Source organism: Nicotiana sylvestris, chromosome 5 (genome assembly GCF_000393655.2).
Source record: "Nicotiana sylvestris chromosome 5, ASM39365v2, whole genome shotgun sequence".
Classification (NCBI taxonomy): Eukaryota; Viridiplantae; Streptophyta; class Magnoliopsida; order Solanales; family Solanaceae; genus Nicotiana; species Nicotiana sylvestris.
The window spans coordinates 57,472,919-57,498,952 of NC_091061.1; positions in this window are offsets into that span (position 1 = coordinate 57,472,919).

The window sequence follows — 26,034 nt, forward strand, 5'->3', positions numbered from 1 at the left end:
TGAGTTACTGGTTTTATAATAACAGGCTCTGTGCGAGCATCCTTCACGACCACAACAGGCTTACCTGCAACCCCTGGCACTACCACTTTAGCTTTCTCTGGTTTCACTGCAACAATGCTTGACGATCCTCTCTCGGCTACCACAACGGGCTTATCATCTACCTCTTTCAACTGGACCACTGATTTCCCACTGGTTACCTTTTCCTTCGAGCTGGTTTCGCTGGAACGGATCATCATTACCGTCTGTGAGGGCTTCCTGGGCTCCCCCTCTTTGTGCATCAACTCAATCATATGTGTCTCATGGTGAGCTGACAGTGGATTCTGATTGATATTCGGTGCTTCTGGGCCTAAACCTTAATCCGATGAGTATCAATAATCTCTTGTACAACTGTTTTTAGTTTCCAACACTTCTCTGTATCATGCCCAGGGGCTCTTGAACAGTACTCACAACTCACCGAGTGTTCAAGATTTCTAGGAGGAGGATTTGGCATTTTAGGCTCAATTGGATTCAGCATGCCCAACTGCCTCAACCTGTGGAAAAGACTGGTATATGATTTCTCCAGTGGAGTGAAAGTCTTTTGCTTTTTTAACCTCTCATTCTTGAAGGCTTGGTTTGGTCGGAAACTTGTTCCGGGGGGGATTTCTATAGGCTCCTAGGGGTGGATATGTGTTTTGTGGAGCTGGGTATGGATTTTGTGGAGCCGGCGCACGCCATTGTGCGTGTGCCAGAGTTTGGGTATAGGTTTGTGCATGATGGACGGAAAAATGGGGATCTGGCGGTGAGTAGTAATGTTGTGGAGGGCTATATGGAGTGTGGGGGTAATTTTGGTGGTAGGGTCGTGGTTGGCTATAGTAGGGTGACGGGCCTCTAGATCCGAACCAGGCTCCGGACTCAACAGTCGTGACATCTTCTTTCTTCTTCTTCCCAAGTACACCCCTAGTGCCGCTTTGAATGGCCTGAGTGGTTGCCTTGATCGCTGAATAACTCATGATTTTGTTGGACTTAAGCCCCTCCTCGACCATGCCTCCCATTTTTACAACCTCATTAAAAGACTTGCCAATTGCGGACACCAAATGACCAAAGTAAGTTGGCTCCAAAGCCTGCAAAAAGTAATCAACCATCTCGCTCTCTTTCATTGGGGGATCTACCCTTGCTGCTTGCTCCCTCCACCGGAAACCATATTCTCTAAAGCTTTCACTGTGCTTCTTCTCTAGTTTAGTCAAAGATAGTCGGTCTGGAATGATCTCAAGATTATACTGAAAGTGACAAGCGAATGCTTGTGCCAGATCATCCCATGTGTACCATCTTCCGTGATCTTGGCGGGTGTACCACTCCAATGCTGCTCTGCTCAAACTATGACTAAAGTAAGCCATTAGCAATTCATCCTTTCCCCCGTCTCCCCTCATCTTACTGCAAAAACCTCTCAAATGAGCCACCGGATTACCGTGTCCATTGTACAAGCCGAATTTGGGCATTTTGAACCCTCCTAGTAGTTGTACATTTGGGAATAAACACAGGTCTTTGTAAGCCACGCTTACCTGACCTCCTATCCCTCTCATATCCCTGAAGGATTATTTTATGCTTTTCATTTTTATAAACATATCCTTATGTTCAGAATTTTTGGCTGGTCTCTCAGCTTCTCTCGGGAGATCAGAACGTGGATCATAGGGGTAGGTTTCGGGAGCTTTGAAGGTGGGCTCCGGGGTATAATACTGGTTGTCCGGAGTTTTGAACACAGGTTCACTCGGGGATCTATGGAGTGCAGCTGGTGGAGATGCCACAAAGTCAGGGGTGACTGGCGGAGGAGGGTATGGAATTGATTTTGGTGGCGGAGCTTGTGGCATATGAGAAGTAGTGCCATGGTAGTGTTGATAAATGGGAAAATCTGGATCGGTGGCGGGATGATCCTAAGACTGAGCTAATGGTAGGGTAAAAGCCGGGTTGGCTGGGTAAGACGACGGCGATTGCCCTTTGGACCAGGCTTGGTACATTTTGGTCATCTGTTGCTTAATTTTGAGCATCTCCTCTTTCATTTTATTGACGTCCAACTCCTCTACCTCAACACTAGTGTCGACATCCGGGATAGACATGATTTATGGTATTGGTCCCTTTGATCTGGTTTGGTAATAATGTGCCAGTATCCTCTAAATAAACTAACTGCTTGAATTCTTTGGAAAACAACAAACTTGTTAGTTTTTAGAGTTTAACACATATGCAATTACACGCTGGGATGCAATGCACCTAGGCAATTAACCATTCTCTATCATGCATTTGCTTCGGTTGCGTGCGTCATTACGGCCTCTCATAATTGTGCCCCTCCTTTTAAGCTTCCTTTATTCCATCATCCTTTATTTAGTTTTCATTTCCCCTTTTTCTTTTTAGTGGTGGTCGAATCCTATAGAGATTGCCTACGTATCATGTCCCCGCATGAATCAGACCGTGCGTAGTTCTAGCAGATAAGTGTGAAAGTAAATAAAATATTTTTTGGGATTTTCAGCTTTTATAAAAACAGATGCTTCGATCACAAAGACTCAATACTAACAAATTTCAAAAGACTAACAGAATCTGATGCAAAGATAAAATACAGACTCTGAAATTAAGCTATCATACTTTAAAGAAATACAGACTCAAAACAGAGAGAAAATATAAACCCAACATGCCTTACAGACTCAAACTGAAAATCATGAGTACATCAATGCTCCTGGTGTTCGTGGGACATTATTCGGTCTCGCCACGGGCCTATGTGCAAGATCCCTTTGAAGTCGATCCAAGCTGTACATTATTTGTTTAACAAAGGTCATCACCGCTGCAAAGAATGTAGTGCGAGTCATATCCTCACAAATGTGGCACTTCATAACGATGTAGTCAGCGATGTTTCTAATTCTCTCTCTTATGACGCCCTTTTCTTATAACAAACTCCCAATCTACTGGGCCCTGGCCTCTAAAGTTTGCTTGGATGCATAGTTTTGTTCCTAAAGTTTTTGCAAGTCTATTTCTAACTGCGCCAATGTCATGTAATAGTGTTCCCTTTCAACCTTGAAGTCTTTTGCCTGCTTGATCATTTTGTTTTCCATGGCGATGACCCTTTTCTTCAACCCCGCGACCTCATCGTCGTACCTTTCTCTTAACTGCTTAACCAGGCATACCCGTTCATCTGCATTTTTAGCCAATTGTTTTTGAGCCCTGGCCAGTTCACTTTCTGCTTTGTTCAAATAGAAACTATAGTTACTTACTTTCTACCTTAGGTTAGCTACGAGCTTTTCATCTATGTTACTTTGGACTGGATTTTCTGCTGCTACTTTCAGTTTCTGAATTTGAGCTCGAAGGGCCTCATTTTCTTTGGCTAGCCTTTTCTTTTCACCCTCATCAGCCGCTGCTTGTAAGCCATTCTCGAATTGAAGGTCTTTGACTTTCTTCTCCAGCTTTCCTATCGTGGCCCTGTACTCGTTTTCCTTGGCCAGCCAAGCCCATGGTTCTTGTGATACCTCGACGAATTCCTGAATGTGCGGTTTTTTGGCCGGTCTTTCTGATTCGGCCCTTGCAGTGTTCTTCTTTCTATACCAGGCAAGTTAGGATGGTGAGACCTCTCCTTTAGATAGGTTCCGCACTCGGGTGCTTGCCGTCAAATATTGGCACTCATTATAAATAGAACGAACCGTTTCTTCGTGAAATTGGCTGTCGGAGCTAATCTCAACCGCGTGGATACGAAGATCTTCATCTGGATGCATCACCTGGCACCTTCCTAATTGTCTCATCACTCGGTAAGGAGCGTAAGGCTGAATACCTCGAAGACCCATTAGGAGGAAGTAAGGACCTGTGGCGGGTATATACACAATTTCTTCAACAGGAAGCCAACCTTGTGTCCATTCTATTTGTCCCGTAGTGACGGCGCGAAGGCGGGCTATTCATTCTCCAAACCCCTTCGGTAACTTGAACCCTGAAACCCTTGTGTTGGATTCTTCAATGCAGCTTTTCTCTGCGGATCCATAACTCATATACTGAGGGTGGTGGCACAAGTGCTCGATCATCCACATTTGTAGTAGCAAATTGCATCCCTCGAAGAAGTCTGCCCCAGCTTTACAAGCTGTGAGAGCTCGGTATATCTCAGACACTATCATAGGGGCGAGAGTGCTCTTGGCATTGGTAACCAGGACCTTGACAACTCCAGCCACCCGCAAATCGATATTCCCGTCTTTTCGGGGAAACACCACAAGGCCTAAGAATGCTACCATGAAAGCGAAACGTCTATGCTCGTCCCATTTTGTTCGGTTCCCTTTACTACAAACCCCGCTTTCTGGATCATTGAACCCTCCTACATGCCCGTACTTCTGATATATAAAACGTAGAGTGGAAAAATCCCCTTCCAACTTGGAATATGGGATTCCCCTGTTTATCTTTAGCAAATCCATGAATTTGTGAGAGTTGACGGCCCTTGGAGCGATCAGATACTTATGCCTCAAACCTACAGTACTTTTCATATAACCTGCTATCTCTTCCAAGGTCGGGGTGAGTTCAAAATCCGAGAAGTGAAATACGTTATGGGCCGGGTCCCAGAACGTAACCAAAGCCTTTATGATGTCTCCTCTAGGTCTGATCTTTAATAACCCAGTGAGACCCCCCAAATGTAGATTGACCTTATCTTGCTCTGACTTGCCCAGATCTTCCCACCAAATACGCAACTCCAAAGGGATTTTGTTCATAACTGTTACCGTCAAATTCTGACTCGTGCTCATTCTGCATGTTTATTGGGGTGTTTAAAATTTAAGACTTATTTGACTCAAAATAAAATTAACACACATTTTTTCAAAAATAAAATAAAAACCCTATTTCGCAAATGCGGCCTTTCAGCACTATGAGAACGAATATTTTAAGGTTGTGTTGGCTCACCGGTGAAAACCTTGAAAACAATGACCACAGGTGGTTGTTCTTGCAAAAATGGCCTTCCGGCGCCCTTTTTAAGGACATTCAGCTATTTCTGACAAGAATGACATCACCCTAACTATTTTTCAAATAAAAGTAAAATTTTGTTCTTTTGGCTATTTTTGCGAAAAAGAAGTTGGACCCGATGAGGGTTGCCTACGTATCTCACATCCTGTGATAATCAAATCGGCATAGTTCGGACAAATAAAACGAACTATTTTCGAAAACAAAACTCCTTTCTCATTTTTAAAACATTCGGTAGAGTTTCAGCGCTATTTGGACACTGGTTTTTCTTTAAACATGTGATTCACTCTCTTAACCCTCTAGACTGCTATTTCTTTCCCAAATTCTCTCCTTTCTTTCCAAAGCCGGTCAACATGCAAATCCGAAGCAAATAAATGCGCAAGTAGCAAGTAAGATGCATCAGGATGGTCTTTTTATTTCGGGTGCACCTGTCCTAGACAGACCTAACCCCTGTGTTGAGTCTCCAAAGTCAAAATGTACATGATGCAAACAAACGTTCCTACTAGGGATCCGGCATGAGGTATTGTTATACTAGGTTTAAAAACCTAGGTTTATTTGTTCTAGACCTGGCTTACCCGAGCGGACAACTCGAGCCGGGGGGGGGGGGGGCTGCGTACCGGTAACCAAAAAATCATCTGGCTTTGCAACTTGTCCGAACCTCGTTCTATTTGGGATTTGACACTAACAGAAAGAAGTCACGACCAGCGTGCACTCCTCAGGAGGGAGAAGAGAGGGGTTTCGTAGCAGTTTATATATACAGTTCAGATAATATCAAAGCGGCAAAAAGTAACAATTAGGACATCAGGCCCAAACATGTAATAAAGTCAGATAATAAATAAAGCCAAATAATAACAATTATTTTAAGCTCGAATTCTGAACCCTGAACCAGAGATTCTGGGTTCGGTCCCCAGCAGAGTCGCCAGAGCTGTCACACCTCCTTTTTCACTACACCCTCGTAAAGGGGTGTATAAGGGAGTTTTTCCAACTTAAAGTGACAATCGAAAAGAGATTATTTATTAAATTCAGAGTCGCCACTTGGGATAATTTTATGGTATCCCAAGTCACCGGTTCAAATCCCGAATCGAGGAAAAGATTGACTCTGTATTACAGTCCGCGAACACAGAAATCCGGGTAAGGAATTCTGTTAACCCGGGAGAAGGTGCTAGGCATTTCCGAATTCCGTGGTTCTAGCACGGTCGCTCAACTATTATATTCGGCTTAATTATCTGATTTTTAACAATTATGAACCTATGTGCAAATTTTAGTTTTAACCGATGTTATTTATTTTTAGAGAGAATTGCAACGTTATTAAAATACGTCTCGAACCACGTCACATAAATGCACCCGTGATTTTTGACATATTTTTTGACATCGTTGAGATTTGGATTTGGGTCACATAAATGCGCACCCGAGTTTAGGGAAATCAGTTATTAAAATAACGCGCCTAAAAATGACTACGCGTTTGCAATTTGCGGGGGCCATGAAACTTTAATTAAACGGCACGCCTCGAATTCTAAGGATCAATACAGAATTAAAATAAGAATCGCGCAATTGTGCTTTTTGTTTGGCATAGCACACCTCAAATTCATTAAAAGCTTAAGGGTTTCTAAACTAATTTATGAGGGGTATAATTTGTTTATGTTATTCAATAAGGCGCATCCCAACTAGTTAACAATCTAATTAATCAACACTAAAAAAATCCAAGGACCTTTTATGCCAAATTTAAACTTACGTTACAAGACAAATAATTAAAAGACCCAATCCCCTTCCAAATTGGGCCCAAAGGGGAGCCCACTTACTTGTTGTGTATACTACTGAATCAGAGATTTTTGGTGACTTAAATCGCATTACATATGAGGCTCAACACTAAAAATAGAGGCAGCTATAGCGCTGGGACCCATGGTCGAGCCCCTGCGAGAACCCAAAGCTGCACACACACTCATTAGAATTAAACATTGATTTTATAAAGCTTACATAATAACAAGAAATGTTACTGCCTATTTCTCAATGATTTTTAAGATTTTTGGGGCCCAAGCTGAGCCCAAATCTCACAATGGAGAAGGAAATGTTGCATGGAACCTAGATCGAATCCCCCTCCCCTTCTCGATTTCATTTTCATTCAACTATAGAGGTTGAAATCCAAACTTATTGTTCTAATTCAAGATGATATTCAATTAATACCAACAACCCCGTATTTGAATTCTGATCACCCAAAAAGAGTAATTGGAAGCCGATTTGTTAACCTACTCTAGATCCAAAATTATTCTAAACTATCATGACCATATCACTTAAAATGATTATTGGGTCCAAACAAGCCCAAACGAAACTCGTATTGAATTTCCAGTAACAACAAATAACCTCACAGCTTCAACCAATTCTTGTTCACCTAGGGTATTCTGGCTTCATGGTGGCCTTAAAAATATATGAATTATACTTGCTGGAATATCCAAGGTAAAGAAACAATCAAACTTTAAGAATTTATGAGACAAAATCAAGTTTCAATCAAGATCTGATTGAACTCTAAGATGTTTATGTTTGCAGAATAGCAGGTTTGTATGAGAAAGACCATAATATCCTACTATATCTTACTTCTATTGTAAACAGATTTCTAGAGCAATTAAAGAGTGATACAAAGCTAATCTAGAACTATTACAGTATGAGTTGGAACAAATAAGCTAATGTACGACTTATGGCTACAAATACTTTCAACAACAAACCAAACAACCTCATTCCTAAAATCAGTAGCCACTTTACTCAGTTATGCATGCCAAAGATCAAATATGTGTACCTGGAAATGAAAAGATACAAACTATGGAGAATCAGCAGTAGCAGATATCGACAACAATAACAGCAACAAACACAGCCCAGACTTGGTAAATGAAACCAAGAGATTAACCCCAAAAGACCAATGGATCAGTAGTTTCAATAGTTTTATCAGAAATTAACCCAAAGATTTCGATGGAACAGTACTTTTCTTATTGATCCTTTGGGCAGTTTTGATCTCAGAAGGTCTAAACTCTCATTCTCACCAATATTTCTATCTCAGTCTTCTCCCTAATACCCAAATTCAATCTATTTTTGCCCCCAGATGAGTCAAGGATTGCTTCAACAAGTTAGGAACTTGAAAAATCAGAGAAAATGAAAGCAATGAAGCAGTAGAAAATTTCAATGACTGTAAAAAAACTTCAATGAAACAGTAGTCTTTTCAGTATTTCTATGTGTTCAATCCTGTGTGTTCTCTCAGCTCGAGATTGCTTAAAACTCTATCAAAAAAACTCGAATTCTCTCTCAATGTTTTCAAACTCTCTTCTGTTCTTCGCTCCTCTCCCCTTACAAAGTCAGTCCTCCCTCCTTATATATCAGTAATTATCCCCCTTTTAAGGTGTATTCTGTCCTTTTTCTTATGTTCCCCTCCCTTTCCAGACTATGTACCCTTTTACACCTGTATTTTAGCCTTTAATTATATCCCCATATTCTCTAATTCCTAGCTCCTAAAAGGGCAATAAGCCAGCCACTACCAGTCCCCTTTTCATTCTTAATTCATTCCACTACTTAGTGCTTATAATTAATTCAGTAGTGCATTTCCTAGACCCTACCACTATTGAGAAGCCCTCTAATTAATTATTGACAGGTTTCCCTGCCTAAATTACCCTCAAGGCTTCTGTTATTCATACCCCCTAAGTTCTGAAGCACCACAATTATAGTAAACAAAAGACTAAAACCTTTAACTCGATTGAAAAATCAAAATCGCTATTAAATTACTTAACGACATACATGAATATGCATCAAAGGCAATCGAATGGATAATTCACAATTTTAAACCTAATTCAAACCTATGAAGAGAAGAAGACGGGGAAGAAGTGGAATAATAACAAGAAAAGAAAAGAAGTAGTGTTGGATACTCACAAACTAAACTCAAAGTTAGAATCTTATAACTTGATTCATACAAAACTGATACCAATCGCCTTTTTTTCTGTCGAGAAAGAGTGAATGGCATCTATTTTGTAACGAATCAGCCTTCCCGAGTCGATGCATGCCACCAGTTTTGGAAGTACCGAGTTGTGAGTTTTTAGAGCTTAAATTTGGATCTAATATTCGAGGAGTTCTAGAAAGATTCGAAGGAAACCATTCTGGGATTTGTAAAGAGAGGGTCTGGCATTCGAAGAACCACGAGGTGATTCGAAGGGAAAGGAGTGGGGATTTGGCATGAGGGGAGTGAGGGGGTTCTACCGTGTAATTTTGGAAGGGATTGGACTACCGGAACCGCCGTGAGGCGATTTCCGGTGGCGGAAGGCGGCGGGGTTAAACGGTGAGACAGGGGTGTCTTTGAAGAGACGAGTGGTGGGGGGGTGTTTTGGTATATTAAAATGGTGATTGGATTAGGGCCGTTGGGATGATGAGAATCCAACGACCATGATGGATCCTTTAATGGGAACGAGGTCATTTTTGCTAGTTGGGGTGGGACTGGGTCAAGCAGAGGAGACAGGACGGGTTAGGTTAAAGCTTTGGGATCGTTCGATCAAGTTAATTCAATGGTCCAGATTGGAACGCCCAAAACGACGTCGTTTGGTTGAGGCTGGAGATGGACCGGGTTGGGGCTGGTTTTGGGTTGGACTGGGGTGGATTTCCGGTGCATTTTATTTGGGCTTTGGGGATTTAAATTAACTTTGGCCCAATTCCGATTTCCTTATCTTTTATTAATTATTTTCTTCCTAAATTGTCTTCAAAATTAAAACCAAAAATGCTAACTCAAATTATAAAATCAAAATTGACTTAAAATACTAATCCACTTTAAATAATATTTATCAGAAGTAATTAAATACTAAAAAATAGAATAATCGCACAATTTGACATTAATACGTTATTTTTTGATTCTTTCATCATTTTTTTTTTGTAAAAATAAGTAATTTACTACTCAACTAAAAAAAATTATAAAATTAAATCCTAAATGCAAATGCAATCTATTTTTGTATTTTTCATTTATTTAAACATACAAACATGCACGAACTCATGCAAATAATGACAGAAAATACTATAAAAATCCACAAAATTGCAAACAACGAAAAATATTATTTTATTTTGAAGTTTTTGGGAGTGATTCTCATAGGGCAAAAATCAGGTGCTCACAGTAGGCTGTTCTCTTGAATGCGGAGGAGTAGAAGTGCAAACAACCTCCTTCATCTTGATCCTGAAATAGAAAGAACACTTCATAGGGTAAGGAGGAAAGTCGAAGCTAGAACTAGAACCGAAAGAGAGTTGGACATTTTAGTTCAACCACAATCACTAGAGATGACAGTTAATGAAGAGCATCTGGTGATAGAGGCCGCAAGGCCCACTCTTGCTAATATGACTCAAGCTATTGTGAAGCCTGATATCACGGGTCACTTTGAACACAAACAGTACATGGTATAACTGATATAGTCCACAGGGCAGTATGTGGGTCTATCTCATGAAGATCCGCAGCGGTACATTCAGAACTTCCTGGAAATTACAAATACTTACAATTATCCCAACGTTTCCAAAGACTACGTCAGGATGACATTATTCCCCTTTTCACTACTTGGGGAAGCCAAAGAATGGTTGCAAAAGGAGCCCGCAAACTCGATCCACACTTGGGATGATCTAGAATGAAGATTCTTAATCACGTTTTATCCCACTAAGAAGACAAAGTCTCTCAGGTGCTAGATTGAGAAGAGAAAAAAATGATGTGGGTGCATATTTGGATGAATCTCTAGAGCAAGCACTTATGTTATTTGACAACATTGACCGGGATGACGAGGTGAAGGAGATGGTGCATTATCTGGATGCATGCTCTTACATTAAAGGACTTATCAATTTCGAGCCTCTAGATAGCCCAGTTGGGCCACCCTCCAAGCCTTCTATCGAAGAAGCTCCTAAATTAGAACTCAAGCCCCTAACATCCCATTTTAATTAGGCCTATTTAGGTGTTGATGAAACTTTACCTGTTATTGTATCATCTGACTTATTTATTTTGCAGGAAGAAAAGCTACTTCGCATGCTTAGAGAGCACAAAAGGGCGATTGGATGGACCATGGCTGACATCCGTGGTATTAGCCCAACATTTTGTATGCATAAAATTCTCATGGAGGATGGCACAAACCGAGTGCAGAACACCAACGCCGCTTGAATCCAGTCATGAAGGAAGTGGTAAGAAAGGAAGTCATAAAGTGGCTCGATGTAGGTATTATCTTTCCCATCTTTGATAGAAAGTGGCTAAGTCCAGTATATTGTGTACCTAAAAAGGGTGGAATGATGGTGGTCATGAATGATAATAATTAATTAATCCCAAATAGAACTATCACCGGTTGTAAATTTGCATTGGCTACCAAAAAATAAATAATGCTACTAGAAAGGATCACTTCCTCTTTCACTTTATTGATTAGATGTTAGATAGGTTAGCCGGACAGGATTATTATTGTTTCCTTGATGGATACTCCAGCTATAACTAGATCTCAATTGTACCCAAGGCAAAAGTAGATTCAATTGAAAAAACTGCCACCTCCAATTTCTGTCAAAGGAGTCAGAAGCTTTTTGAGATATACAGGTTTCTATCGTAGATTCATTAAAGATCTGTGTAAGATTTCTGCTCCCTTGTGTAGGTTGCTTGAGAAGGATACGCCTTTCATGTTTGCTGATCACTACTTGAAGGCGTATGAGGAGTTAAAAAAGAGATTAGTGACTGCACCAATTATCACCGCCCCAAATAGAGGAGAGTATTTTGAATTGATGTGTGATTCCAGTGAAATGACAATTAGGGCCGTATTGGGCCAGAGGAAATATAAAGTATTCCACTCAATTTACTTTACTAGCAAAATTATAAATCCAACTTAGAGATAATACACAATCACAGAAAAAGAGATGCTAGCGGTGGTATGGGCGTTTGGCAAATTTAGGGCGTACTTGGTGAGAACTAAAGTCATCGTCTACACAGACCATGCATCCATCAGGTAGTTGTTTGAGAAAAAGGGTGCTAAGCCTAGACTAATTCATTGGGTTATTCTCTTGCAGGAATTTGAGATGGAAATCAAAGATCGAAAAGGAACAGAAAATCAGGTTGCAGACCGTTTATCACGCTTGGAAAGTCACGCTCATGTTGAGGAGGGGGGCAAAATTTAGGAAAGCTTTCCTAATGAGAAATTGCTAGCCATTACAACCGGCACAACCCCATGGTATGTTGACTATGTGAACTTCATTGTATTTAGGGTAACTTCATCAGATTTATCTCTGGATGGTAAGAGGAAATTCATCCATGATTTGAGGCTTTATCTATAGGATGAGCCTTTTTTGTTTAAGCAATGTGCAGATCAGCTGGTACGCCGATGTGTTCCTGAGGAAGAGATGGAAGCAATTTTACAAGATTGCAATACATCACCATATGGGGGCACCATGGTGGAGACAAAATGGTTGCAATGGTGTTGCAGTCGGGATTCTTTTGGCCTAAGCTATTCAAGAATGCACATGCTTTTGTGAGGATGTAGGATAGGTTCCAAAGGACGGGTACATTGAAGGGTATACTTGAGGTCGAAATCTTCGATGTTTGGGGAATAGACTTTATGGGGCTGCTTCCGGCATCAAATGGCCATAATTACTAAAGTGGTGGTGAGCTTTGTGAAGAAAAAATACTTTCACCATATTGACTCTGCATTCTTTGATTAGTGATAGAGGTACTCACTTTTGTAACAAACTATGGGGCAATCTCTTAACAAAGTATGGGGTGAGACAAAAGGTCGCAACTGCTTATCATCCGCAAACCAGTGGTCAAGTGGAGGTCTCAAATAGGGAGGTGAAGAAAATTTTGGAGAAGATAGTGAGCGCAAGTAGGAAGGAATGAGCTAGCAAGCTAGATGACGCTATATGGGCTTATCACACAACATACAAAACTCCAATTGGCGCTTCACCATACAGGTTAGTATATGGAAAGGCTTGTCATTTGCCTGTTGAGCTTGAGCACGAGGCATATTGGGAATCAAGAAGCTCAACATTGATATGGATCTAGATGGGGAAAAACGGATATTCCAACTAAATGAGCTCAAAGAGTTTCGACTACATGCATATGAGAATGCGAAGTTGTTTAAAGAAAAAACAAAGAGATGGCATGACAAACATATTTTGCATCATGAGTTCTAAGCCGGTCAAGCCGTTCTCTTGTTCAATTCAAGGTTGAAGCTCTTTCCTGGGAAGCTCAAGTCGAGATGGTCGGGTCCATTTAAAGTAGTGCGGGTTAAAAAGCATGGAGCCATTGAGCTAAAGGACCCCGAAAGCAATGGCACATTTTTAGTCAATAGGCAGAGATTAAAACATTATTGGGGTGGTGGCGTTCGTAACTTCGATAGACTTGGTGGATGCATGCGGGAACGTGTTACATCATGCCGCGATGTTCAATCAGGCACTTGTTGGGAGACAACCCAATTTTTTGTGCTTTCGTAGCTTAGCTTTTTGATTTTTTTAGTCAAAGTAAACTAGATTTTCGGTTTTCTTTGTAGTCATAGAAATCATAGGTAGAAATGGTGTCGGATATGTGTAATAGATGTACTAAGTGCTCGGGTTCGTGGGGATGTTTATTCAAAAAAATCAAAAAATCCTAAAACTAGTGCCTAGTTCAGCGCCCTACGCTGCCTGGGGCGGAAATTAAAGAATGTTCAAAACTCCCAGTGCTAGGCCTAGCGTGGGGCGCTGGGCTGGGGGTCACCATGTGAGTCTTAATTTTTTTTTTTTCTTTCTTTTTCATTTTATTTCAACCCAATACTCATATAAACCTATCCAACTACCCCACCTACACTCACCTAATAACCCATACCCATTCCCCCAACTAATTAAAAATAACTCTAACCCCTCAAACCCACAATCTCTCTCCTCACTTCTTGCTCTCCTCTTTCTCTCTCTCTCTCAAGTTCTCCATTGTTTTTGCTTGCTTTCATCTCTAACTCAAAGGTATGTCTTCTTCTTCTTCCTTATTTTCTTGTATTTTGTAAATTTTTTGTGTGTAATACTACCCCCTATCCCAAACGACCCCCACTCCCCAATTTCCCCTAAGTTTCTTTTAGATTTTATGTTTCTATGGTGGGTGGATTCTATGTGATAATTGATTGTTGAAATTGGTTGGGAGGGCCACCTTATTCCACCATTGTTGAATAAAGAGAAACTAAATTGATGCCTACCATGTGTTTGATATAATGTTTGAGAGAGTAAATTGTGCACCGGCAAAGTCTGAGTAGCCAAGTGTTGTTATATGTGATGTTGGGCTAAGTGTGGAGTGTTTGGGGGTAGTTTTTACATAATCCAAATCTTGTGGTCCATTTTCACCATACCATAATCACACTACCCACATCTTGTATCATGTGTAATGTATCTTGTAGCCTCTTGTTAGAGGTAGTTAGTATATTATGCTAGTTGTAGTTATTTGGACTCAAGTATTCCTTTCTTGCACTAAGGCTAAGTCATTTCCATGTTCGACTACTTGAATTTAAACATGGGGAAGTCTTGAGTACTCATCGCCTTGTGGTTCAACTTTTGTGCACTTTAAACCATTACTGTGATTAGATTATATAGATCTTTCAATTTTAAGTGTGGGGTCTTTCTTGACTCTCACGATCACCTTGGGCGAATTTCTTGATTCATTCTCACATTCATGTTTATCATGTGTAGGTTGCTATGGACCGTGATAGTGCTACCAAGGGAAAAGGAGTAGGGAAATCCTCCACTACTACACCCCCTCCCAATAAATGAAAGCAGGGTGAAGGTTCATCTTGGCAAGCTAAAGGGAAGCAGCTTGCTAGTTGGTCAAGAAAGGCATCATCGGAACCACAGCCTCATTTGGATCTAGTCGTGAGGATGCAATCCAATGGTATCATAAATTTGTTCCATATGGGCGGTACATCTACGAAATGGGAATTAGTGTGAAAACTTTGGAAAGGAACTTCCCAGATGTGCTTGCCTGGTTGAGAGAAATGGAGATGGATAAGTTCCTTGAGTGCCTGGGACATGCAAATTGGAATGGGGACTTGTTCAAGTCATGGGTCCGCTGAAAGGAGGGGCCAATGGATAGGGATTCCTTATGCGAATTTTTGGGAATTGATAGCACTAACCCACAAAGGCTACAAAAAATTTTCAAATGCCCAAGCTACCAGGCGATGCGTCATAATTTTTGTGGCGTCGATTCTAATGCAAATTGGACATGGACTAAGGGGGATGCACATCTTGAGATGATTGTCTTCGACTTCAACAAGACTGCCAAAGTGTGGCAAAACTTCATGCAGGCTAGACTGATGTTGGTTGAGCACAACAGTGAATGCACTCAAGCCCAAGTGTGTTTGATATTGTTTTATGATGGCTGGGAGACCCATCAATGCGGGGGAGATCATGCTAGGGGCGATGGCCCGCACCTGCTTTGGACAAAAAATCAAGAGATTTTGCTTTTGCAACCTGTTAACGCAGTACATGGAGTACCCTGGCTATGATGAGGTTGTGGAGTCACCAAATGGGTTGATGGACATCACTTACTTATTTGAGTCTATATCAATGCTGAGCCATGCAGGAAAAAAAGAGAGGTACGAAAACTTCAACAGGTATCTCTATAGCTCCTTAAATGTGATAATAAGCAAGTTGGGGGTGACAGATGAGGAGTGTATGCATCTATGCAATGATCTATCTAATTCTTTCAAGGAAATATTAGGGATTGCACCTAGCAATCCCATTCATCCGTCAAAGGACGAGAACACCCATAAAGACTCCGATGATGAGGATGAGATTCGTGATGAAGTCACGGGGCCCATGGGAGCGGATGATGATGTTGATGATGAGCTCGAAGTTGCGGCTGGTGGGCATTCTGAGGATGAAGGTTCTAAGTATGACCCGTATGGGTCCGACTAGCAGGGAGTTCTTTTTTCCACCTTATTATGGTATAAACTTTTATATGCACTAGGGACTATACATTTTTTAAGTGTGGGGTGGGGAAACTACTTCCTGACTTATAATTGTATAAAACTATTAATTTTTTGTTTGGTTTAGAACTCAGATTGTCTAATTAGTTAGTAGTAGTTGTAAAAAAACGAAAATATAAATACAAATCAGAAAATGCTTGGACTTTTCCTGGGGATGAATCATTTGGACAGTTTTCTTGAGGAATTAAAGTCTGATTAAAACACCAAAAAAATATTATTTTTTTGATAGTCAGGTACTATCCTTTGATTTTTCATTGGATGGCGGTTCTTTTCCAATGGTGTAGCTTGAACCTAGTATTTTGTTTTTTTTAAGAGTAGGATAGGAAGAAAACTGAGTTGCTCTGAGATACCTGTTGACATGTTTGGTGCTAGCACATTAGGCTCTGTCATGCGCTTTGTCTTCCTGTTATGTTTGATTTGAAATGTGATGCCTAAATAAAATAAATAGCCTACTCTGTGATGCATGTTCTCAGATGTTTGACTTGTATGTCACCTAGTGCATTATTGCTTAAAATTTCTCAACTATATGTGCTTGCTACAAAGCTGTCTTAATTGAGTCATGTGCAATGTGTGTGTAAGGGTTTCTTTTATTTTGTGATATCCTGAGTAGTCTAGAACATGCCCCATGTGTTAATCGAAGCAAAATTATTAAGTTATGCTAGTATAGGAGATGATGTAGGTGTTTCATGCTTGATCATAAAGGTGTTGGTCACTCACAAATAAAAAAAATCCCGCTGCTAGCCCCTTTCAGTCTATAGACCTTTTCTTTGGCACCCACAATGCAAGTCATATCCCTATTTTTTTCTTAAATTGAGCTTTTTGAACCTTTACCTCCAAAGGCGCTTTGACGCTAAAAGTGTAAGGTGAGAGATTCGGGATGTAGCTTTCGAGTGGACCCATGGAATGGCCCATCAGGTGCACTAAAGTTGTAAAAAATACCATGAGCCGAGAAACCTTAATGTATGGAGTGTGTGTAGAAAAGAAACAAAAAAAAAAGAGAAAAGAAAGTTCAAGAAAAAAAAGAGACAAATAATGTTGATAGTCAAAACGAAGAAAAACACACAGCTCCTAATCTTACTAATTCGTGCTAGTGGGGATATAGAGTGCCTAATTGATGAAAGGGCTATGTTTTGTATGGTTTGTAGCGAGTGAATTGGTTGAGAAGAAAAAGTGCACGACTCTTGAGTATAGTGTATTAAAGTGCTTAGGAGGGTTAGTCACTATTCCTAAATGTATCCTACCCATCCCTTAGCCTACATTACAACCTTAACGTCCTAATTAATCCTATATTTGTCTAGCTTAGAGTAGTAGAGATGTACGCTATGGGTAAGCTTATGGTACGACTACGGTATGCACATAAAATTCTTTGTGAGAGTGAGCGAATTTTGTTCAATTGTGTGATGTCCTTAATTTATGTTCAATGTCATATTTGAATATGTGTATATTCACTCTTTTGTTGGTGGTGAGGGCAATTGATTTCATGATGAATTGATAATGTTGTAAACTTTTCTTGTTGGTGAGTGCGCGAGTTGAGGATGCTTAGTGTTAACAAGTTGGCTCTTGAGGTAGGTGGTTGTGGATAGGTTGTTTGAAATGGTTGATTTGCATTGTGTATACTTGGGCATGTTTAAAAAGGGAAGAATGTGAATTTCTTAGGTTCATACTTGAGTGTCGGTATCGACCATAGTTAAAAAGGTAGAGTGTATGATTGAATTAAATTTGAATTGCTCTTTCCAACTGTGATGTACGTTGTTGGGGTATAGTTATAGTTCCATTGCTCGAGGGCAAGCAAGATTCTAAATGTGGGGTGTTGATATTCGACTTAAAGTATGTATATTTATATGCATATTGCCTCGCATTTTACTCCTGTTTCATAGATTTCGGATGTGTAATGTGATGATTTGTGCTAATTAGTAATTTTTTATGTGTAGGAATCATCCGGAGGTAATATGGGATGAAGGTGCACGAATTTAAGCGAAAATGAGGAAAACCCACAAAGTAGTGCCACAGGCAGCGTGTGGCGCTACCTGTGGCACACAAAATAACGTTTCCAAAATTCCAGTGCTAGGGCTAGAGCCCTACGCTACTCCGGGCATTGGTGATGTGAAGTTGTCCTCGTGCGCCCAAGACTTGGTTATTTCGACTCCAAGATTCCCCCAACTCGTAAAAAAGCAAACCTAAATCTATTTTGGCAAGGGAGACGCGACTTTGAGAGAGAAATAAAAGTACGAAATACTCTTGAGCACGGAGTTCATCAATTCTTCTATCCTTCTTCTAGTATTCATATCTTTTATATGTAAAAATAATATTTTGATTATTGTTATGAACATGAGTAGCTAAGAACCTCATTATTCTAGGGTTATGGGTAGTTCTTGACTATTGTAAATTGACATTTGATTGTTTTACTTGACATTATCATATTAATCTATTTATTCAATCATGCACTTAATTATTTTATTGCATATCTAACAATAGACTACTATTATCTATGAATTTATAGATGAACATGAAAGTGGGAACTATGAATTGCATAGAAGATTGAATAGATTATGTTCTTGAATTTAGGCATTGGAGAATAGATTAGTGATTAGGATAGACATATTCTAGTTGCCTTACTTGGTATTTTTACAGGAAATATACATGCATTCTTGTCAAGTTTGATTCTATAGACATATAGTCTTAGGTTGGCTTGAATAGGAGAGCGAAGCGTCGAAAGAACTTCGCGAGCATAATAAACCCTGCTAATCAACAAATTAGATAAGTCAAGTGATTACATCAACCTGAAAAACTCAATAGGAGAGACGCTAATCCCATAACCCTAGAATATCCCCATCTCATTGAATTCTTCCTAAGTGTTTGTTTGCTCTACTTGCTATCTTATTTTATTTCTTCCTTGTTAGTTTAGATCGTAGTAATTTAATTATAAACATCACAATCTTCTTCACACTCACTTGAACATCAAATACATAAATAGCTTACATTGAAAATAGTTGATCATAACTCCTCGTGGAAATAATACTTTCATATCACTTCATTACTTGTCGACCGCGTATACTTGCATGTGTTTTTGGACCCAATAGATTGCCCATAACCTCATGAGCTAAAATATGTAATTAGATTATCATTTGGAGTCTATTTAGATGCTCAAATTATTAACTTAGTCTTTCATAGGCTTAGGCTTAAAATTTTTAAATTTCACAATTAAATCCATGTATAATGTTAATAATCATTGGGTATTATTGTTATAATTTTAATCGGCCTTTACAACACTTACATCATACTTGTGGCTTGAAATTGTTGTCAAAATATCCAAAACCAATCTCCCAAGGTCCAAAAATAGAGAAATAAAAGAAAATTCGATCTCAAAAATTTACACTCAATAAGAAACTTCGTCGTGATTGCACTCAAACCCCCACAATTTTGATATTCAACTAGGTCGATCAACCCCCACAATACCCTCCGTGATCGAGATGTACCTCCTGCGATCATGATGACTCAGCTACTCTACCACTCCACCTTCTACATTTGCAATGCCTCATCTGGCTAGCATCATTTACAATCGCGAGCACTGCACCGCGGTCGTAGTATAAGACATGACAGGTGAAAATCCACAATTGCAACTTACGTTTTAATATACCAAAAACACCTTATATGTGGAGAAATCAAAGGACTTAATTTCACGCTATCAAGCCACTTCAGAAGAATACCTCAAAACCCCGAGGACGTGGAGTTGTGACCGAGTTCCCTCCCTCGGGGCTCGTCGAGGCCCGACTCAAAGAAGACAAAGGTCGAGGCTAGAGCAAAAGGGGAAGTTCCCAAGACACATGGCTAAGTCTGACAGAGCCGACCTATCCAGATCCTATGCCGAAGCGTCATGTCTAGCCATCCCATCTCCATATTTTACAATTAATGCATGTTGTACTATAACTGGATTCCCCTCCTATATAAGGGGAACCCACACTACTTGTAAAAGGGCTGATGTTGCTCCAACTATTCCTCCACAAGATCAATAATATCTCTCTCTCTCTCTTTCTTCTCTCTAACTCGCTCGTCCTTACTAGCTTGAGGCTACTCTTAGCGTTATTTGTTTCATACTTGTTCTTCATTTGTTGCTTGGTATCGGCCATAAAGAGCCTTGTTTAACCATATCTTAACTGTTATCACATTCCCGATTGCCCTCGATAGCTCAAGATCGAGTTGGATATCTGCCTCGAGGCTTCTTTATTGACCAACCCGAGGCTTGGGCGGCAAGGCCCTGGGTTTCATTACTGGCCCGTTTTAGCTTGTATCTCTTCATTAAAAATCATACTCTTAGCATCAACTGCTCTAACTACTAGCATAAAAATAGATCACGTATTTTTAGAATCCCATTTACAAATTTAATTGTTGTTACCATTTTCACGGTAAACAGTTTAGAGCCCACCGTGGGGCTAAAAATAATAGTGATTATTTTCTTGCTGGTTTCATTGCACAAACACAAATTATCTTTCACACTTTTTCTTGTCCAAGATCTTTTGATTTCAGGTCAAAATATCTACCTCGGTAAACGTGGTTAAGAACAACTACCTTGAAAATCACGGAGAAAACGGTATGGCTGTTCCAGTCGTTGGCGTGCCTCAGCAGAACCCCGATAACGCACCTGGGCCAATTCCAGCGAATACGATTTCATAAGACGCACAGTGGGTCAATGAAACCTCGTGCACCGATGGAAGCATACAACATGGCGACCAACAGGAAGCCCAAAATACCCCAGCCCGGGAAGAACAAGGAGTTAGTCTTCATGTTATTTTTGAAATGTTGCAGGCATAACAGCTGGCCATCGCTCGGTTACAAAGCCATCTGAAGGTTCCTGGCATAGCAACATCGGAAGCAGCTCCCCCCCCCGAACATGTACCTAAGAGATCAAGCAATAACGGATCGGAAGCCGACACTTCCATAGCAAAGATGCTTGGAGATCTCACCAAAAGGATTAAATCAGGATCGTGGAAGTTCATGCAGTGGTCGTCCCCCGAGGAAGCGACCCTAGAACCCATTCCAAATAAGCTCAAAACGCTAGAACTCCCTAGGTACAACAGGAGTTCAGATCCCAACGAACATATCATTGCCTATACTTGCGCAGAAAAAGGCAACGACCCAAAAGATGATGAGATCGAGCCCATCTTATTGAAGAGGTTAGGGGAAACACTCTCGAAAGGAACCATGATGTAGCGTTATAACCTAGCGCTCGACCCCATAAACTCGCTTACAATAACGGCAGATTCCTCCATAAAGACACACGCTGGTGTCATCGAAGCAATGACGAGAAAGCCTGACGCATCCAGGGCCGAGCAAAGGGAGAATGAAATACTATGGGGATTCACACCTCATTCCTTGTTGGAACGAATGGGATTACCCCCGATCTCGGATGAATGGGCAATATAGGCCTTCACTTAAAGCCTAAACAAACCAAGCCCTACGATTTCAGGGCAGTTCAAAAAAAACTTGATCGGGTACCCAACCAAAATCTGGTCGAATGCCTGTACCCAACATTAGTTGCAAATCAGGGTCATAGATGACCATCCGGGAGCCTCCTCGGGCTCAGCATACCCAAACAGGCTCCTAGCAAAGAAACTGATGCCAAACAGAGGGAGGTATTTCCCGTGCGCCGCGGATAGGAGGAACGCCCCAAGATGTGATCTACCTCGCAATGATCAGAGAATGGCCCGAGGACGATATCCTCGAGGAATCGTTGACAAAGCTAGATTTGACGAGGACGCATGGCCGAAAAGGGCGCTGTACAATTTCAACATCGCTATACCAAACATCGTGTTTGTCGTAGGCGAAACCAGGGATGTAAAATGGCTCAGACCAATTCGTTCGAATTCCTCTCAAAGGAATTATAGCCTGGCACGGGATCTACATAGCATTTACGACCGCGGGGCCGAAGATAGCCACCAACTCCGATGGAAAGATGCCAAGCCGCTCGACAAAAAACACCACCGAGAACTGACGAGCGACTGAATTCAAGTTCAGTCCCCAGTATGGAAGGCAGCCAGGAGGAATGAAGCAAACGGGCCACAACGCATTACCACGATAATGGAGGAGCGACGACCCTTTCCAAGAACTTGTAAAAGGGAGAGAAAAATTTCCCGTCACCGGAGAAAGGCAGATCTGGAGATATACCCCCAAGGACACCCTTACATTCAGCAAAGAGGGTACTGAGACCTCGTCTCGACCTCACAATGATGCATTGGTAACCTTCTTCCTCACTCGATCCATTTTTAAATAAAACATGTGCACATGAGTGCAGGTGGCTCGATCAGCATTGTTGGGCCGAGGATGATGGGGCGGCTCGGACCGCCGGGTCAAAACACAACCACCTCTTGAATCTTTAGCAGATTCCAAATGGCGATCGCTACGACAGGGCGAAAGACCTTCTCTCAATATAACATGACTGGCCCAGACCGGAACACCGAGTTCCATATCATCAAAGGAGGCGCAAGGCACAAACGCCTTATTTAGACGACCATGGACGCATCTCCCGAAGACATGGCCGCCCCCACTTCGCCAAAAGGATGAAATTCCACGCAAGGGACGGAATTAAAACCGTCGGCATGAAGCAATACGCGACAAGGGGAAATTCCGTATCACATGACACATCGCCGACACCAATATCTCCACTCTCGAAAGAGTTAAAGGGTAAGCGAACCACATCTTCGGCCAAGACCGATTAAACACAACGGAGGGCTGTACTAGAGTCCATCCCGAAACAACAGGAACATACCAAACCTCGGAACAACGCCTACACATCCCGCAGTAAAGAAAAACTACCTCCCTCATTCGTTATTTTTCACTAACCTTTATGCAGACACCTGGCCAGGGCATTCGGAAGTTCTAACTCTACCCGGAGGTGCCAAGGCCTTAACAGAACCCATCGCGCTCTTTCCCCTCGGCTAGACTTTCGCCCCGAAGAGGTCTCGCCAGTAAGGCTTTTAGCGGAGCAAACGATGAATGACACCCCCCTTAAAGGCGTCGTCCGCTCGGAAGGGTCGGGGAACGACAAACTGAGTTTTAATAAGGAATCATGTACCGGACCAAATGGTCCGAGGAGCCGCGCCCGCGCGAGCCGATCTCACAATAATGAAACAATATGTATTTACAGCAAGCAATAAAAGAATATCTTTCAGCATCTCATACTCCAAAAACTGAAATTTCAGCATACTCTCGGCAGGGCTCCCTCCACCAAATGCGTCCCGAAATAATCGGAGACTTAGCTTCAATAATTTGGCACCCGCAGGGTCGGAACTCCGAGCTCATAAAACCCCAACAAGGTAACTCCAAGCTCACAAATAACGACCTTCGAGCCTAAGCAAACTCGATGACTCAGAGACTGTCGCCAATCGCCGTACAATGTAAAACCCGAGGCCGTAAGACTTCAACAGGCATGACAAACTGTTAGACCTCAACAAGCATGAAAATTTTGTAGGACCTTACTACAGGCATAAAGCTTAATCCCGAAGTTTAGGCCATACGTCGCATTTGTAAGAATCCCAAAAGGGCATACCCTCGGTGTAGACGCCTAAACTATCACTCGGGATCAAAAATGGCTCCGGCCAAACACATATTACTACGGTCAAAACGGCTGCACCAGCCAAATTAACGTGACTCGGGGACGCCCGACTGTCGCTAATAAAATAGCAGGCCATTACTTCGAATATTCTTCGAAAAAAACCGGTTAAAATAGGCTTCCCTAAACAAGCTTCGACCATATCAGGTCCAAATCACAAGGCTTCAAGCTACTCAACCTACGAGCTAAGAACTTTTCGAGGTGGTCGAGCATCGCCGCTAACGACTTGAAGTCGAGGTTCTTTCTGAACCGATGATGGGTCAGGCAAAATCATTTCAAAAATACCTTAACGAGAGAAAAACAAAGCCTACAAAATGCCCACAGGCAAAAGCGTAAGAGCCATTGTCGCCAGCCAAACAAGCCTTCGGGCCACACACTAAAAGGTCTCAACGACCAAACAACATAAGAGCCACTATCGCCAGCTTGAGGAGTTAAAATAAGCTCAAGTTGTAATCCGATTCGAAGACCGAATCCCCTAAGAGTACATCATAAGTGCCATTGTCGCCAGCCAAACAAGCATCCGGGCCACACACATAAAGAGTCGCTTCAACCCAGAGCACAAGAGCCATCGTCATCCGCTCATGCAGACACGAAAAAACTTGAGGGTCAATTAAAGCTCGAGTCGCAACGTGACTCGGAGAATGAACCTAAAATAGTTGAAACAACAAATGCCCAAGGGTAAGGAATAAGAACAATTATCATCTGCCCATACAGGCACAGGATATTGAATGTCAGGTAAGCTTGAGTCAAAGCCTGACTCGGAGACTAGGCCTAAACAGCTGGGAAAAGCATAAAGGCCCTGACGCCTACTCGCATCAAAAATCGCACTCATGAGCCTCCGGGCCTATCTAGTGAGCTCCAGATCCACAGGGCTCCTGCCAGACACCGAAACTAGCCTACCTGGTCAAAAGCAATGCAAAAAGAGATAAATAAGAGATAAAGCTTCAAGTTTTCTCTTATTTACATACGTGAAAGGTGTGCTCCCCATCTACAAACATGCTGTGCAAATATCAAATATGAAATGGAAAAGCGGCGAAATTTACGCTTCGCTCCAGAAGGCTATAGCCTACCAACCCCAGATTCGCTCTCCGTGATATCAGCAAGAGGTGACCGAGCATCACTGTCATCCACCCTTGCTCAAGCCAACTCCTCCGAGAGAACGAAGCCCCTAGCGCCGATCTCTTCGAGTACCTCTCTTCGGGATCTGCAACAAACATATTCCTTGATCCTCTTCTCACGATCGAGGGCCCGCTTCAACTTGGCTTGAGCATCAGCAACGTCCTTTATATGAATCACCATCTCTTGATCAGCCTTGGTCTAACTTAATGTTGCTTCAGCCCGGGCATCGATTATCTCATCCCTGACCTTCGAGAGATCAGACTCGAGCTTCGCGATCATATCCGACTAAACTGTAGCATTATCATAAGCCAAACGGAGTTAGGCCTCAAAGGCGGGAACCTTGGCAAAGGCACCCCTCTCCTCTAAAGCTTGAGCCTGCACCTGAGCCCTCAGTACACCGCAAGCATTCCTGACTTGGTCGGCTTCGCCCTTAAGGTACTCCAAAGCCTCCATCTTTTTCTGCAGTTAAGATAGGCAAAAGGATTAACCTTAAGGGTCAAAAAAAGCAAAGTGTGTACTACGAAAGGTTACCTGCTCCATCAAATAGCTCTCGTAATTCGAGCTTCGATATGCCTCATATCACCAGTGCATCAACTCAGTCTCCTTCTCCTCGCTAAGGAACCTAAGGGACACACCCTCATCTTGAGCTTTCAGAAGCCTAGCCCCATGACGGAGCAGCTCAGACCTGAGCCTATCAAAGGCCTGCAAAAGAAAAACTCGATAAAGAAAGGAATACGCGAAATAGAGAAGGACTGCGCCGAAACTCACCATGAAGTAAAGCCGACGAACTTCCTCTAAGGCGGAGCACACTCCTATTGGTCCTGCCCCTTTGGCCCCGAAAGAACCAATCTTAGGCAAAGCATACTCACTCAGAGGAACCACCGTTCTGGAATCGAACACTCCGAGAACAGCAGGCTCGGGCGGCGTCCTCTCCTTGAATACACGGTCCCGTTGAGACCCATCAAAAGCTCCACCACATTGCAGTTGCAAATTCTGTTTATCGCCATTGTCCCTCAGCTCGGAGGTCGACGACTACTTCCCCTCTCCGGAGGAGCACAGCCTTGCCCAAGGAACCGCCCGATACCTACAACGGCAAAGCCGTTACAAAAGAAAGAGGAAGATGTCATCTCAAATATATGAAGACCAAGATAGGAGTAGCGTACGCTCATACCCTGGTATTTAACTTCCCATTTGTCTAAGGACACAGCTCGCTACCTACGCTCATTACAAGCCGAATGGGTCGCCAATTTCCGGACCCAGCTGGACAGATCGAGAACTTCGCCTGGCATCCATGAACTTGCTGCAAAATGGGAGGAGACATAATTACCGAACTGGTTTTCACTATAAGCAAATCTAAGGAAACATAAGACACTCTACTTATGCACGTAATTCCATCCCTCGGGA